This window comes from Puma concolor, chromosome C1 (assembly GCF_028749965.1).
Source record: "Puma concolor isolate L17-30 chromosome C1, mPumCon1.1.hap2, whole genome shotgun sequence".
NCBI lineage: Eukaryota > Metazoa > Chordata > Mammalia > Carnivora > Felidae > Puma > Puma concolor.
In genome coordinates this window covers 209,256,119-209,272,194 of record NC_141674.1, presented here as the reverse complement: position 1 = coordinate 209,272,194, position 16,076 = coordinate 209,256,119, and the positions used below count along the sequence as shown (strand labels likewise).

General features: G+C 45.1%; 1 long non-coding RNA gene across 1 annotated transcript; it reads right to left on the bottom strand.

Annotated features, from left to right (window-relative positions):
- Window positions 1-4,505: 4,505 nt before the first annotated feature.
- On the bottom strand, window positions 4,506-5,307 carry LOC147578704 (uncharacterized). The gene is made up of 3 exons (XR_015254344.1): window positions 5,232-5,307; window positions 5,076-5,132; window positions 4,506-4,562 (listed from the first exon to the last, which is right to left on the bottom strand). It is a non-coding gene; the product is annotated as an uncharacterized LOC147578704 (long non-coding RNA).
- Window positions 5,308-16,076: the final 10,769 nt, after the last annotated feature.

Below are 16,076 nucleotides of genomic sequence, written 5' to 3'. Positions count from 1 at the left end.
AAAGGCGGGTGGTGGTATCTCATTGTTAATTTTCATTTGCAATTCCCTAGTGACACATGATGAGGGGCGTCTTTTCACGTGCTTATCTGCCACCTGTATATCTCCTGTGGAGAGGTGTCTGCGCAGATATCTTGCCCATTCCAAAAAGCGGATTGTTTTCATATTGCTGAGTTTTTAGAGTTTTTTGCATGTTTTCAGAACTTCTTTGTTAGATATGTGTTGTGCAAATATTTTCTCCCAGTGTGTGGCTTGTCTTTTCATCCTTTGAACCATGTGTTAACCATGTTTGCAGAGCAAAAGTTTAAATTTTGGTGAAGCCCATCTTACCAGCTTTTTCTCTCATGGATCAGGCTTTTGGTGTTGAATCTAAAAGTTCATTGCCAAACCTGAGGTCACGTAGATCTCCCCCCTGTGTTACACTCCAGATGTTTTATAGTTTCAAGTTGCATCATTAGGTATATGATCCATTTGAGTTAATTTTTGTGAAAAGTGCAAGGTCTGTGTTGAGATTCACATTTGGTTTTTTTTGTTTTTTTTTTTTTGTTTTTTTTGCATGAGGACATCCAATTCTGCCACTAAATATTTATGGAAAAGAGTATCTTTTTTCCATTGAATTGCCTTTGCTCCTTTGTCAAAAATCAATTGACTATGCTTGTGTGAGTCTATTCGTGGGCTCTCTATTCTGTTCCATTGATCCACTTGTCCATCCTTTCACGAATAGCATGCTATTTTGATTATTATAGCTTTATATATAGTGAGTCTTGAAGCCAGGTAATGTTAGGTCTTTAACTAGAACATAGTTTTTTTTTAATTTATTTTCTTCTTTTATGAATATAATTTATTGTCAAATTGGCTTCCATACAACCACCCAGTGCTCATCCCAACAGATGCCCTCCTCAATGCCCATCACCCACTTTCCCCTCTCCCCCCACCCCCCTATCCACCCTCAGTTTTGTTCTTTGTATTTAAGAGTCTCTTGTCATTTGCCTCCCTCCCTCTGTTTGTAACTATTTTTTCCCTTCCCTTCCCTTCCCCCACAAGATCCACATGAGTGAAAACATATGATATCTGTCCTTCTGACTGACTTATTTCACTCAGCGTAATACCTTCCAGTTCCATCCACGTTGTTGCAAATGGCAGGATTTCATTCTTTCTCATTGCCAAGTAGTATTCCATAAAACATACAGTTTTTAATATAGCCCACACGTGCTTCCATGAAATAGGACCATTTAGATGAAGTTCTTTCCTTGCGATTTTACATTTTTTTCCCTGTTTGTGAAAGTTCTAGGAGATTCTACATTCCGACCTCTTTCACATGCAGAACAATTTGCTGGTACTCATGGGCTTGAGGTAGGAAATTATTATTTCCTACTACGAGAAAACAAGGATTTCCTCTTCCTAAACTATTACCGTTTGCCTTGAATGGATTATATAATAATATCGCACTGCACGGAAGCTGGTACGCCTCAGTCCCTCCCACCCCCAGCCGTTAACGATCAGGCACTTGTGAGCAAAAGTGCAGTCTAGACACAGGTTGTTTTGATCTTCCTCCCTCTCCTGGCTCCTCACCCAGGAATCCTAATGTGGAAAGAAAATACTCTCTCACCATCCAAACCAGAGATGGGTGCCATCAACAGCGCTCAGTGCTGTAGGTGTTAACGGAGAGGGTACAGATGAGACAGGCCTGTTTATCATCCGTTCTCTTGCAGGGGAAGCTTCCGTACCCAGCAAATTCCCTGTGGCCACTGCGGGAAGAGAATAACCCCCACAGGCTTCCACCGCTCAGGAGGGTCACTTTTAGCTCCCAAGAGATCAGATCACCCCAACACCCTCTCTACCTAAGCTACGGCCTCCTGCGGTCAAACCAACATGGATACCAACAGAGCCCGCATCTCCAACAAAACAACGGGGCTGTGGTATCACAGGTGAAATTGGAGACAGGCAGACAGCAGGATATTTTGAGCAGGTTGGCCACTTGGAAATAGGATGCCAAATTAACAGTCCATAAATGGCCCCGATAAGACAGAATGAATGCAGAAAGCAGAAGACAATTTTTTAAGTCTTTTTTTATTTTTAAATTCTTTATTTTGGAGAAGGAGAGCGAGCGAGCAGGGGAGGTGCACAGAGAGAGAGAGAGAGAGTGGGGGACAGAGGATCTGAAGCAGGCTCCGTGCTGACAGCAGAGAACCCAATGCAGGACTTGAACTCACAGTGAGATCATGACCTGAGCTGAAGTCAGACGCTTACCCGACTGAGCCACCCAGCGGCCCCAGTAGAAGACAATTAAACAAGATTTAAACATTTCAGGGATATGGCAGCAATAAATCAATCTTGTCATTAGAAAGGACTATTTATAAAAAATAAGAAAGACTTCTTAGAAATAAACCATAACTGTCAAAAATTTTTTAACTTATTAGAAGCACTGGTGGGGAAAACATTCCCCAAAATGGAAATAATGATTTAGAAGGGTAAATAAGTATTCCAGGGTGCAAAGCAAAAAGACCACGGAAGAGAATTTCTAAAAGAAGAGACATACAGAGTAGACCAAAGGGACCTCATATTCGTGCATAGGAGGGTTAGGAAACCAGCCAGCAGATGCAGAATAAGAAAAAAAAAAACAGGTACCTAGAGAACATTTCCCCACTTTTAACAATTATGTGGATTTTGGGGGCGCCTGGCTGGCTCCGGTGGTTAAGTGTCCAACTTCGGCTCAGGTCAGGATCTCATGGTTCAAGCCCCACGTCGGGCTCTGTGCTGACAGCTCGGGGCCTGGAGCCTGCTTCGGATTCTGCGTCTCCCTCTCTCTCTGCCCCTCCCCCACTCGTGCTCGGTCTCTCTGTCTCTCAAAAAGAAACATTAAAAAATAAATTTAAACAACAACAAAAAAGAATCATGTGAATTTTTTACTCAAAATGCCTCGCCAATGTTGGCGGGACCATTGAGAAAGGGGAAACAAATAGAAAAACACGGATTCGACTTCTAAGGCTAAAAATAAGCATTTTCCAAAAGAGACGCAAAATACAGTTTGCCTGCGAAGGAAAGAGAATCAGACTCCCAGGCGAACGCTCACCCACAGCGCCAAACGCCAAGAGCAGTGAAGAGCCACGTCGGCAAATCTCTGGGGAAGCGTTTCGCGCGGGTTCCAGAGCAGGCGGCGGGCAGGCCCTCTTCCGCTCCAGCTCGAGCTCAGCAATCCACCCGGCAGCCTTCTGGGGCTGTTTCTGCACCCTGCACCCCTGCGTGTGGGAACTAAGGGGAAGGCGGCAGATGTAGATCCTCCTGTCTTGTGAGCACGTGGCCCTCCCTGCACCTCCGACTCCTCCCCTGCCTCCCCCCTACCCCAGCCTGGGGCAAGAGAGGCCCCATCACCATATCACCATGTTGGCAGGTCTCTTCCCTGCCCTCCCACCCTACCTCCCACCTCAAGCCCCCCACCCCCCCACTCCCCTCCCACCCCCCACCTCCCCCACCACTTCCCCCCACCCCCCACCTCCCCCCACCCCCACCCCCTCCCACCCCCCTCACCTCCGCCCCCCCACCCCCTCCCACCCCCCACCTCCCCCACCACTTCCCCCCACCCCCCTCACCTCCCCCCACCCCCCTCCCACCCCCTACCTCCCCCACCACATCCCCCTACCTCCCCCACCACTTCCCCCACCCCCACTTCCTCCCACCCCCCTCACCTCCCCCCACCCCCCTCACCTCCCCCCACCCCCTTCACCTCCCCCTACCCCCCACTTCCTCCCACCCCCCTCACCTCCCCCCACCCCCTCCCATCCCCCCACCCCCCTCCCCACCTCCCCCACCACTTCCCCCCACCCCCCACCTCTCCCCACCCCCCCTCACCTCCCCCACCCCCCTACCTCCCCCCCTCTTTGGCCTCTTCAGCCTCTTCGTCTTGCTCTTCCAACTGTCCTCCAGGACCAGGACAGACAGACAAACTCCCCTTTCACTCCCTCTGTTTAACACCCACCAGCAATCCCTTCTGGCGGACAAAACTATTTTCGATGAACTGTGGGAGAATGACTCCTTTGTGGTCCGGGCCTAGCATTTGATATATTCAGGGGAAGCAAAGGAGTTTAGACTCGCCTTTGTTTTTGACAGACTTTCAAGCATTTTTGCCTATTGTCTTCTTGCGAAATGCCATTTAAATGTCAGCAACTGAAAAGTCTTTGTTCGTGGTTGCATTTCTTCTCTAACAAGTGAATCTTCCTAAGTCTCACTCTCCGACATCTCTTGGTGGCAGAGGGACACCTTGGGCTCACGCGCGTGTGGGAAAAGGCAAAAAAAGAGGAAGCCTGCGAATGTTTTTAAAAACATTATCTCCATCCTGCCTGCACAGACCTTAAAGTTAAGCCTGAAGGGTTTTCATAAGGCAGTTGTGAAGTTTAAGGCAAAAGTTATTTTTTTCAAGGAGGAGAGGCCCACTATGAAAATGCTTTCGGCGAACTTTTATAGCTCTGTTTTCTCTCATGTTCAGTGAAGCAAAGTGAAATGCTAATAAATAAAACAATAACAAAATTTAATCCCATTGGGAAAGTTAAGGCTCTTCCAAGTAACACCTGTCGGAAAGAGAACCAACATTGAAATTACAGGCTCCTTAAAATCAGAGGACGACAGGAATATTAGATATTAACTGCTGTGGGATTTGGCCACGGTCGCGCACCGATGAAAATGTAGGATTCAGTGCTTCTGTTATTTGGGAAGAGACAAAGCATTCAATTCGAGTACATAATAAAAATAGCACAGGGCACGTCTGTGTGGCTCCATCATGAAGTGTCCGACTTCAGCTCAGGTCATGACCTCACGGTTTGTGAGTTCGAGCCCTGCATCCGGCTCTGTGCTGACAGCTCAGAGCCTAGAGTCTGCTTCTCCCTCTCTCTCTGCCCCTCCCCCACTTTCATTCTGTCTCTCTCTCTCTCTTCCTCTCTCTCAAAAATAAACAAACATTAAAAAATAAATTTAAAAAATACCACAAAACAAATCAAAAAGAAGGAAAAGAAAATAATAAATATGAAACTAGAAATTAATTGATAAACAAAAGTAGAAGTAATGAACAAAACAAAGGGTCTGACCTTTGGTGGGGGTGCGTGGATCAATTTTTAGCAAAACAAATTCGTTCTCAAGTTCGTCTGAAAGAATAAATGAAGACCATTCATTAAAGATACCAGATTGGACACACATTTTCAACCTCCACTCCCTCCTAAATTCCTACAAAAATGAGAGAGAACCTGTTTTTCCTTGTTTGAGTTATGCAGAATTCCTCAAGACCAGAGGGCAGAAAAAGCAATAGCCGAAGTTAGGATCGAAGAGCGGATGGACAATGGCCGCTGACGTCACAAGCTTCTAGAACTCCTAACCCGGCAGAGGAGAAAATCAACAAGTGATCTGATTTACACTACAGACCTTTCAAAGTCTCAGGATTGGGACATATTAGGAATCTATAAAAGTGGAAGGGAAAAAGGGAAGCTAAAGGCCAGAGAGGATTGGGTACTAGGCTGTTTAAGACATTAGAACTCTAAGGACGCCTGGGTGGCTCAGTTGGTTAAGTGTCTGACTCTTGATTTTGGCTCAGGTCATGGGCTCAGTGTTGTGAGATGAGCCCAGCGTGGAGCTCTGCACTGACACACTGAGTGTGGAGGCTGTTCGAGATTCTCTCTCTCTCTCCCCCTGCTCCTCCCCTGCTTGCACATGTGCTCTCTCTCTTTCTCTCTCAAAATATAAAATAAAATAAATATTAAAACAAAGAAATTAGGACTCCGATATGCCCTCTGCAGTCTCCACAGAGCCTTTTTATTGGCTCTCTCACACCCCCCCAAATTTGTTTTCATGGAGACAACAAAACAGAAGGTACCAGAACAAGCTGCCTGTGCGGATATTTGGCTGAAAACAGGGAAGGTAAATGCAAGTTGACACAATGGCTGCAAGGCCTTCGGCTTTCTTCCCTGGCGGAGCCCCCAGAAGGCTGGCAACCAGACAGACATCCTCTGGGCGGGACAGACTGGACTCCTCCAAGCAGGAAGTGTACCGACCAAGAGAAGAGACACAAAGGTATCGATGTCAGGGATTTTCACTTGGAGCTTCTCAAAGTGAAGACCATGGTTGACAAGCCTCCTATGGGCATTCAGAGCTGCCACAATGCCTTTTGGTTGCATATTCGAATAGCCAAAGAGCAAAGAACGTCAAAAGAGCCATCAGCATCCTCAGAGGACTCAGAAGATACCGTATGAACAGAGTGAGAACAGGATCTAAACAAGAGGAGGGGATCCTAAACAGAATGGGAGGCAGAAACAAACAAAGACAAGGGAACACTATCAAAGAAAGAATTCAGCAAAAATGTTCCTATGACTGAATGACACAAGTTTTCAGAGGAGATGGGCTGACCAATGGCTCAAAATAGATCTGATCCCAAAGATATAATCCTGGAATGAAATTTCAGAATGCTGGGAATGAAGAAAAGAGTGTACAAGTTTCCAGACCAAGATAGAAAGGTTCCACATGGTGATCAAGCATCGGAATGAATTCTATTTCTTAACGGCCACACGGAAAGCTAGAACAGAATAAAGGAGTGCATTCCAAGTTCACAGAAGAAAGGCAGTTTCTCAATAAATATGAGAAAAGTTGCTCAGTGTCAGCAGTGAAAAAAGAAATATTAAAACGGCAATGCCTATAGTGGAAAAAGTAAAAAATATTGATAATGTTCAGTGTTACTAACAATACAGGAAAACAGACATAGGGTGCTGCTGTTTGGAACAACTAAAATACACGAGGATCCACACCTACCTGTTGGAAGTACCAAAGGTCATTCTGGTGTCAAGGTGTCTTATTCTGGATCTGGTATTAGATGTGGAAGCTAGAAAACACCAAACAAACTTTGTGTGGCTGTAGCATGAGGAAACCATGTTTATAGGAATCTTACTCGTAGCCAATAGGCTCCAGGTGGTATGGCGGAGAGCAAGTGATTCATGATACCCTATCTCTCTCTACTCTTCCCACAGAAGGGGGGCCTCGCTGAGCCGTCTGTGATTGGGAGCTATTCTAAGGAGAGAAAGTTTGTGTCCGAATTCTGGCATCTGTTCTTGGAGAGAAAAAAGTAGACTTCTCTAAAGTCCATACGATATTGGCCTCCAAAGTAAAATGGGGTATATCCGATTAGAAATATAGAATCAGGTCATTCCTGTATTTGATTACCTATTCTAAATCCAATAGAGATCTACCAAGGAAAGTGGATGTTAATCTTTTTTCCTAAGTTCGGCAGTGTTCCTTGTTGGCATATTTTTAAAAAGAGATTCTAGCATACCGACGAAAATATTTCTGATCACTAAACAAATGAAAAAGTCTGCTAAGTCTTTTAATAAATGAGAAGGCTGTAAAGAAAAACCTGTTTAAGAGAATTTTCAGTGGCATTTTAAAAAAATGCAAACACTGGGGCGCCTGGGTGGCTCAGTCTGTTAAGTGTCTGACTCTTGATTTCCGCTCAGGTCATGTCTCATAGTTTGTGAGATCAAACCCCACGTCGGGCTCTGCGCTGAACAGTGTGGAGCCTGCTTAGGATCCTCTGTCTCTCTCTCTCTCTTTGCCCCTCCCCCCCCTCTCAAAATAAATAAACTTTTAAAATACATATATAGATATAGATATAGATATAGATATAGATATAGATATAGATATATAGACAGCAAAGGTGCTGCTTTATTTGAGGAAAATTTATTCTTTTCAGTAATGATTTGGGAAGTGTCATCTATGAGCTACCTTTCTCAGAATTACCTGTGATGCCCTGCTCTCTCGACTTCCCCCCAGACCACTGAATTCTACTCTCTGCAGGGTGGGCAAGGGAACTTTCACACTTGACAAAGCCACAAAGTTTTCTATGGTACACGGACATTTGAAGACAGCTTTTTAAAACACTGTCAAAGTTTGTAAATGTCATGGGTGTCTGCTATTTGTACATATTAGTGTTTCTATGTACATGTCCTTTTTTTTTAATTGGAGATACTTTTGAATCCTTGTAATACATTTGCATATTTTATTTTACATTTAGTAATTTTTCTTAGGCAACTATTTTAAGCCAAAATAGGGGTGCCTCAGTGGCTCAGTGGGTGGGGCATAGAACTCTTGATTTTGGCTCCCACGGTCATGTGTTCAAGCCCCGTGTTGGGCTCCAAGTTGAGTGTGGAGATGGCTTGGGGTTCTTTCTCTCTCTTTTCCCCTCTCCCCTGCTCACGCACTCTCTGTCTCTCCTAAATAAATAAATAAATAAATATTTTGAGATTTATGCGTATATTTATATATATGTATATAATATATGTGCGTATGTATTTATGTTTGTGCTTGTACGGGTGTATAAGCACACACACACGCACAGAAACTATTTGTGACATTTCTTATTCTGCCACAAAGGTTTGGCAGGAGCTTGACTGGCTGTGAGTGAGACTAGCAACAGAGAGCAATGGCATATCAAGGGAGGAGCATGTGAGGGAAGGATCAGAACCAAGAACCCCATCTTGGCTGGCACTGAAGACTGAACTGGGGATCTGTCCTGGGGAGGCGGTGCCCCATTTCTTCCCACTCATACAAAGCATGGGGAAGGCTAGGGTTGAGGATATGAAACCCTTCATGACAGCAGCAGGCAGATTTTCTTGAATGGCACAGTGAATCTCAGAAATATGGATGGGGTGCCTGGGTGGCTCAGCTGGTTGAGCGTCCGGCCTCGGCTCAGGTCATGGTCTCACGGTTCATGGGTTCGAGCCCCGTGTCGAGCTCTGTGCTGACAGCTCAGAGCCTGGAGCCTGCTTCTGATTCTGTGTCTCCCCCTCTCTCTCTGCCCCTCCCCTACCCATGCTCTATCCCTCTCTCAAAAATAAATAAGCATTTAAAAAAATTAAAAAAAAAAAAAAGAAAAAGAAATATGGTCGCTAGGAGCACTTGGGTGGCTTAGTTGGTTAAGCATCTGACTCTTGATATCAGCTCAGGTCTTGATCTCAGGATCTATCTGAGGATCCATCGCTGCATTGGGCTCCATGCTGGGCCTGAAGCCTACTTAAAAAAAAAAAAAAAAAAAAATATATATATATATATATATATATATATATATATATATATATATATATAGTGGTTAAAATGGAGAGAATATTGGTTAGGACTGGCAGATTGAAAATTTCTGATTTAACGTGGTACATAATTAGAAGCCCCTGAAGTTCTGAAATGGAACACAACAGATCCTGGAAAAGAATTGGATAAGTAAGTTTAAATCAATTAGAAAAGAAAAAAAGATTAAATGCCCTTTTACAATTAGAGTTAAAAATAATCAAAATATCCTTTATAGACATGTAATTTGTATTTTTCCAAAGTACTTGGACAAAGTATCTGGTTCTAGAACATCAGAACTCTTGCCACTCTTACATGATTCACTCTTATTCCAATTATGCTCTCCAGTTAAAAATATAGCATCTCGAGACTAGTTTCTGATTTTAAATTCTTAAACTTCAAGTTGACTGCATAAAAAAGCAGAGAAAAAAAATTTAATTTGTGTAACATTTAATGCTTTAAAATAATGAGCTTCTCCATACTGTGTCTCAAATAATATATAGCACAAATTTTTTTTACTTAAAACACAGAAATGAAACATGAAATTCACTTAAACATGAGTATTTTTTTCTCATTGGGTCTTGTCAACAAATGTCTAACTCGATTTAACGAAAATAGCCCATTATAGCATTGTTGAGTATTTGCTAAATTTTTGGGAAGTGAGAGCGGATCACGGGAAAAAGCATTCGTTATTAATTTACAAACCAAGTTGTTTTGTTTTTTTAATGTTTGTTTATTTTTGTGACAACGCGAGAGACAGAGTGCAAGCAGCAGAGGGGCAGAGAGAGGGAGACGCAGAATCGGAAACAGGCTCCAGGCTCCGAGCCATCAGCCCAGAGCCTGACGTGGGGCTCGAATTCACGGACCGCGAGATCGAGACCTGGCTGAAGTCGGACGCTTAACCGACTGCGCCACCCGGGCACCCCACAAACCAATGTGACCTCCCCCCAGAGAGACGCTCAACCTGTGTTAACTTAAATATGGAAGGTTGGGCCAAACTGATTGGGCCAATCAAGATCTCACTGTGGGTTTCTTTCGTGTGTGTGTGCACGTGTGTGTATTGCCAACATTTATTTATTTTGTTTTTTACTTTTTTTAATGTTTATTTATTTTTTGAGAGACAGAGGCAGAGCATGAGCGGGAAGCAGGGGGCAGAGAGAGAGAGAGAGAGTCACAGATTCCGAAGCAGGCTCCAGGCTCCAAGCTGTCAACAAAGATCCCGATGCAGGGCTTGAACTCACTCAGGAGCCATGAGATCATGACCTGAGCCAAAGCTGGACACTTAACCAACTGAGCCACCCAGGCGCCCCAACCAACATTTATTTTTTAATTGAGTTTATATGTCTTTGATGGGAGCTACATTTTCCAGTGTTATCATACACAGGGTTACTTGACATAGTTACATAACATGTCTGATGTCTGAAGGTATTTGAATCTCTGACTCCTGGGATGAGATCTATTCCAACTCCAAAAATTGTAGTAAATAGGCACTTGCTGAATCCACCAGGGGTCAGCACACAGCATTAGCACTCTAATATGAGTGTGAGTTAAAACCAAAAAAAAAAAAAAAAAAAAAAAAATTAGCTTAGAAAAGCCAAATATCTTTTCAAATTTGCATATGAAAAAAAAAAAAAAGAAAGGAAAGAAAGAAAAGAAAAACATTTCTTTTGAGGCAAGTTGTCATAATTGTTTGCTTTGACCTGCTTTGATCCTTCTCCCTGAGGTCCAGGAACTCAGCAGCCATTAACTCTGATGTCTAGTCGAGATGACTCCAGAAATTAACCTTTTAACTCATCCGCCTTGCTTCCAAACCCATAGCAAAGACAGATTGACCATAAAAAGGAAAAACCATTAAGATGGATCAAAACCAAAATACATTATTTCATGGACCAGAAACGGATCAGAAATGCAATGCTATGAACAGAGACAAACCCACACAAAGACCCTCATTGAAATAATTATTAAAGAATATACTTCAGTAGTAGGAAAAAGGAGTGGAATATGAAGCACAAGGGAAATAGGGAAATCGATAAAGTAAGCAGATGTTTATTAAATGTAAAAAAAATTCTTAATTTTTGTTTTGTTTCAAAAAACGCAAAACTAAAACTCTGGCTAACAATAATGGAAGAGAAAATGACCATGGCAGTTAAAATTTGCTACAGGTTTTTTTTTTATTGCCACTGTTTTTCAGAAAAAAAAATTCCTGAGCATTTTGGATTATTAGAAAAAGGTATGGTCTAATATGGACGTTAAAAAAACTAAAGATAAACAGTCAAAAAATGAAAACACTGTCAATAGATTTCTAACCACAAAGCGGGAGAGACAGCTTTCTGGGATCAAGAGAGTGCAGGAAAGGGGGAAGAAAAGAAACAAAGACAAATGACAGTGAATAGAAAATCAAAACTATGGGAGTAGAAATAATTTTAAGTCAATCAATAATCCACAAATTTGAAGCTGGAATAAACTCACTGTAAAAAAAAGAGATTTCATGATGAAATTAAAAGGTACAAATCTAGTCATGGTCTCATAGAATATGCGCACAAAATAACACCAAGGGGGTAGAAAAACTTGACCCATACAAATAATAAAAATAATAACCTTGGGGTGTCTGGCTGGCTCAGTCTGTGGGGTGTGTGGGCTCTTGATCTCAGGGTTGTGGATTTGAGCCCCACGTGGGGTGTAGAGATTACCTAAAATCTTAAAAAGAAAATAACCCTAAGAATGGCAGTGATCAATTTCATGCAAAATAGAAGTTATGGCAAAGCATATGGATAAAGACACAGTAATAAGAGGAATAAATAGTACTTATGAGCTTGTGTGTACCTAAAAATATAGCCTTGAAATCCAGGAGGCAAAAAGTAACTGACATGAGAAAAGTGGACAAACCTATCATCATGTAGTATTTTTAGCACATCTCTGCAAGATACTGACTTGGTACATTTTTTTTTTTTTTTTTTTTTTAAGTGTCAGGATGGGGCAGCTGGGTGGCTCAGTCGGTTAAGTGACTGACTTTGGCGCAGGTCATAATCTCCGGGTTCAGGAGCTCAATCCCCATGTCGGGCTCTGTGCAGACAGCTCAGAGCCTGGAGCCGGCTTTGGATTCTGTGTCGCCCTCTTTCTCTGCCCCTCCCCTGCTCACACTCTGTCTCTCTTTTTCTCAAAAATAAATACATATTAAAAAAATATTTATTTAAAGTGTCAGGATGTAGCAATAAAAAATAAAATCTGTTTTGATGTAACGGATTATTTTTAAAAATATCTTCAACAACTGACAATAGAATAGGTAATAAAGTCGAAACAAACTTTAGAAAAATGATACATAACACAGACCACATATAATCTCTATTTACACTGAAATTAGATGAGAACTCACAAATAAAAGATAGCAAAAATAAATGGATAACAGATAGATGTACCAATAAAATAAATAATATGTACACACATTTGGAAGCTCTATGGTTCTTTCCTGAATAATTCTGAAATAATTAAAAAAGAGGTCATAACGAAAACTGCAGCATATTTAATACCAGAATGATAATAAATTCATTAAATATCAAAATTGGTGGTAATTTTGAAAAACCACAAGAAAAAAACCACAACAGGTATTAGAAACATATTCTGTAGATAGATGTTAAATGTAGGTTTTGGAGAAGAAATTTTGAAAACAAATGAGTAAAGCACTCAACTCAAGAAGCTGGCCAAAAGAACAGAAAATATAAAGAGAATAGAAAGCAGGAATTTTAAAGAACAGGAGCAGAAAGTAATAAAGTGTAAAAAGAAAGAAACAACAAATCAGTAATCGGTTCTGGCCCTTCAAAAAACCCTTTACCCCTTCAAAAAACCACTAGGCCAGATGATTTTCCATAGGGGGGAAAATCAAGCTTTCAAGGAGCATTTATTCTATCTTAAACCATTTCAGAAAAGAGAGAGAGAGAGATAGAAGTGAGCCAGCTAATTTTCTGAGGCCCATATAACCTTAGTGCCAAGACAGGATAAGGATAGTACAAGAAAAGAAAGTCACAGGCAGATTACATGTATGATTTAGATGTGAAAATCCTAATTGAAATACTAGCAAACCAAATTCAGAACAGTGTATATCTAAGAGGCCAAAGTAGAAACTTGAGTGCTTTTGTTGACCTCAGAAGTCACACGGGGCTGTTTGCTGTTGGCCTTGCACGGCAGCCCTGTTCAGTGCCCTTACACCAGGAGGTACCTCCTCCATTACAGCAGGAATCAAGGACCACTGGGGACCGGCTTGGGGGCTGGCTACCAAGTCCCCCCTGTTAGACATTAAAGGACTGGAGAGTGTATTAGCTTCTCTAAGAAGTGCCACTGTGAAGTGTTTAATTTTTTTTTAAGTCCGGTATTTGTTTAATCCACATCTGTTTGACATGGAACCCTTGTATTCACCTAACACCTCCTAATTCCTCCGTAGTGAGTGCACTTTGGAAAATGCTGCTTTCAGCTGTTTACTTAAAGGGAGGACGATCAAACGACGCTTTGTGAACACTTGTGAACCTTTTGACTGTTCCATACGTAATTGAACATCTGATTTGTTTCTTGAGGCTCCGTAGTGAACACCCAATGGTAAGACATCTGGCTTCCCTTTCTGGGTGGGTTTGAGGCGGTTCCTCTCTTTTAACGTCGAGGTTGGGTATGATTCTCTGGCCTCCAAGGCTGGACGGAGCGCTGGGGGAAGCGTTCCCAGGGGGCTTCTGGAACTGGGTGGGAAGTAGAGTCAGAAGCTCCTAAGATCCTGTGATTCCAATGCAATGCCCCTGGGCTCCCCCTACCCATTCCCCTCTTGCATCTGCTTTAAAATATAGCAGCACTTTGAAGGACCAGCTGGGTGGTCCTCCCTTTACCACATGATGTCACTCTAAGAAAATTAATAACCCCAGTGAGGCTGGCCGTGCTTTTCATATGTGTAAGATACCCAGGAAACAACCCCTAAAATTAGCTGTCTCCAAGGTGGTGCACAGAGGACATGGTGAGGTCATCTTCGGGACCACGCCTACCAGGCTCCGGTGAGTCCCAACCCCTCCCAGGAAGACTTCCGGGAGGAGGGCGAGAACGGCCCGGGGTGAGGATTAGGGGATATCTCTGGGTCAAACCCGCAAGACAGCAAACACAAGGAAGGGCTGAAACCCGAACTTCCAAAATGCATTAAAAAAAAAAAAAAAAAAAAAAAAGTCGCGTCATGATTAAAAAACGAACTTTTTTTGGAAGAATTTTTCTCCTGGAAAACCGTAGCCTGCCTCACCTGCTAAGGGAAAACAATGGGGATGCTGGGGTCTGCCCAGTACCTGGGTGGGAAGGAAGGGCAGCGGGAGCCCGACGGGACGGTACCCGCGGGACAGACTCCAAGGGGGAGAGGGAGGGACCGAGGAAGGAGACCAGCCTAACCAGACCCAGTTTGCGGCTTGGGCGGGTCCCTGGCGCGCGGTGAGAGGCGGTGCCGGGTGCATTTCAGCTAGCACGCTGCATTGCCCTCACAGGCCCTGGGGGCTCCGGGAGGAAGGGGGCAGAGGGAAAAAACCCGAAATCTGGAGCGCTTTAAAGTTGCATTGGCTTATTGTTTTTCGGGGGGGGGGGGGGGGAGTCGGTGACCTGCAGCGGCGTTCAGGTCACCTGACTTGGGGGCTTGCCGCAAGAGGGGTAGGGGACGCCGGGTGCCCCCGGGGCTACTGGCGGGGTCCGGGGGTAGCGCTGAACCCTGGGGTTCCCGCCCTCGCTGCAGGCGGAGGCGGGGACTAGACGCCCGCAGGGCAGCCGCCGGAGCTAGACCGGAAGCTCTGGCAGTGATTCGGGAGCTACAGGTTGCTCTACAGGAGGGGCGGGGCACGGAGTGGCCTGATCAGGGGAAGGGGTGATACGTGCGTTTGGAAAGAAAACAATCATCGTAAAAAGGAGAAGAGCGGGCCTATTGAACAGACTAAGCTCCGCCTAGAGGGAGTGCTGGTTTTGTCCTCCGGGCTCCGCGCCTCCAGGAAGCCTTCCCGGAGAGATCCCCTTCGCCGCGGGCCCCATCGCCGTCTGGGTCGATCGGGTCCCCAGGCGGCCTCGGCTCGGCGGGGCCCAGGCTGTCGCTTTTGCTCGGGGCGGGGGGGTGGGGGGGGGGGGCGGCAGACCCAGGAGGTGACCGCGAAAGGGCGCGGGGACCTGGGCGCGGCGGCGGTGTCAGCGCGTTGGGGACCGGACGGCGCAGCTCAAGGGGCCGAGGAGAGCGCAGAGCGACCGCGGGGACCATCCCAACGGAGCGGGCCGGGGGGCGCACCCCGCCCGTCCCGTCGTGCCAGGGGTCGGCGACGGTGTCCCGCGGGGCCCGGGGAGGGGGGACCGGGAGGGCGCGGCCCGAACTGACCCGGGCGGGACCCCACCGCTCCGTCAGATCCCGGCGGGCGGGCTGCAGGCGGGCTGGGGACACCGGCCTGGCTTCGCCTCGGACCCCGGCCCGCGGGATGCGGGGTCGCCGGCTCTTTTTTTCCTTCCTCTCTGTCGCTGTCGCTGCGTCCGGGGTCTCTGGCCTTGTCTCACGGCCCATGTGATCCCGGTTTCTGAATCCTGACGCCCTCTCTTTGGCACCCCACTTTGAATTCCTTTGAGATCCATCCGCCCCCCTTAACCCCAGCCCCCATCTTTCACAGCCTAAAGCGGTCACTTCGCGCCTTAACACGAACGCAGAGCCCTGCCCAGTCCCCGCCCCGACCCCTTCTCCGCGTCCATCACGCAAAGACTCGGTAGGAGAGTCAGACACCAGGTTCTCAGAGTGGTTCTCAAACTGCGCCCCATGGGGAGCCCCATCCGTCTTCTTTGGGTGAGAATTTGTGGGGTTCCACTATCCCTATTTTTTCCCATGCAGTTACAACTTTTCTCACGGATACAAAAAACCCTTTTCCTTCTTTCCTCCCTTTGTACCAAAAGATGAGTGGGGATCCCGCGTTATTGCAGAGTAAAAGTGAAAGAGGCAATCGAGGGTGGCTGGCTGGCTG